Consider the following 1,848-nt stretch of genomic DNA (forward strand, 5'->3'; position numbering starts at 1 on the left):
TCATGGTAAGTGTAGGTAGCTTCTGGACTGCTTACACCCTGGGTTGGCTGCACATTAACACCTTTAAGTATGTTAAAGCACTTGTTATTCACTGTAAATTTATGCCAGTCCAGGGCAGGATTACATCTAATCTGCCTAATTTTGCTCTTATTCCATTATATTGTGGCCACTCCGTACAGCTATTCCACCCAAAGTGCAGTCCTCCAGCATCCCACGTGGTCTCTCCTGAGTCAGAGTGAGTGGGGATGCCGGGGCAGAGTGGACTCTAGCTCAGTGCCTCACCCCCAAGGACATCAGACAGAGGGAGCACCACAGCCCCAGAGCATGCAGTAGCCACAGTGCCTCCTGCCGCTGCCAGTACCGACTCGCTGCTTCCACTGGTGGTGGAGTGGGGGGTGCGGTGGGGATGAACTCTGGAGGAAAAGATGATTGGGTTTCTCAGAGCTCAAGCAGCAAGCCATTCTGCACAGTGGGGAGAGGCACCTGTGCTCCAAAGCTGCAGCATTTGCTCTGCCCAGTGGGAGCAGTGAGCTTGTCCTGCCCCTACTGTATTTATTGGCATTGGCAGCTTGGATTGCAATCAGGGAAAGCATTCAGACACACCAGTACATTCAGAGTGCCAGACCATTATCACCCAGAGCAAACTTTTTCATTCTCTCACTATTGACCACCTCAGTTTGGCTTCCTCCTTTTTCATAACAGACTACAAAAAAACACAAAACATGAAGACATTGTGGGTGACTGCACTGACTTTGCTCTAAGAAACATTTTACATAGGCTCTTAGTCCTGCCCCTGCTCGCCAAGCCTCTAGTGGCAAGTCACAGCTGTGAAGGTGAAGGACAGTCAGAGATGGTTTTTCACCTTAAGGTGTGACTGCTCCACTAAGCCGAACAACACTAAGCTGATTAACATGTGTGCAGCTTACAGCATAAAGCATAGCAAAACCCTTAGTAGTGAGCTTCAGGTTAGGCTTACTCATGTCCAGAACCAATGCTGCCTCTCCCACCAACTTTTTACGGGCTTGATCTAACTCCCATTGACCACTGTGAGGGTCTTTCTACTGATTGCAATGAGTTTGATCAGGGCCCAAATATTCCCATTCTTTGGTAATGTCTCAACCCTTCAAGGAGCTGAGAACTAGCAGTCCTGTGAGGCACACAGCATCCCTCTGTCTCCGTGTTTCAACACTTTGCAATACTAGCTCCTGTGGGAAAATGACATGGTGAAAATTTTTGTTGCCATGGAAAAATGGAAAGCAATTCAAGCATGCAGGCTACCAGTACGCAGATGATTTTGGAAGGATTGTAAAAAATGGTACAGTGTTTAAGAAGCTGAAAACCCAGAATGAAAATAGATATATCTGTCTCCAAACTCTGTCTTGGCCCTTCTTTTCACCAGCAAGGTGGTGACCAGCAGTATGATCCAGTGAACAAAAGTTGCAGATTAGTGACTTACGAAGAGCAAGACAAAGCAAAAGAAGTATGTTCCTTTTCATGACTCTTTAACTGTTTGAGTATTACCATAAAGCAGAAGCACATTTCTCAGCTTCAGCATCATTAATGAATCACATATGGTTTGTGCTATCTCATTGCTAGGGGCAGCAGTTAAAACAAATTGGTCAGAAAATGGTGACCTTTTTCCCCATGCAAAATGCTGACTTTGTGACAAAAATGTATTCTTTTCTGCTTGACCCTCAAACTCAACATGGTTGGGTTTAGGCTAAAAGAACAATAGTTTGGAAGCTTCGGTTTTCTTACATGAATAACAGATGTGAGAGAAGTAGGTCCTTTCAGCACCATGGCTTAGTGCACCTGCTGAAGAGGAGAGAAGACACCCCCCCCCGCCGA

This window comes from Alligator sinensis, unplaced genomic scaffold (genome assembly GCF_000455745.1).
Source record: "Alligator sinensis unplaced genomic scaffold, ASM45574v1 scaffold532_1, whole genome shotgun sequence".
In the NCBI taxonomy this organism is placed as follows: Eukaryota; Metazoa; Chordata; order Crocodylia; family Alligatoridae; genus Alligator; species Alligator sinensis.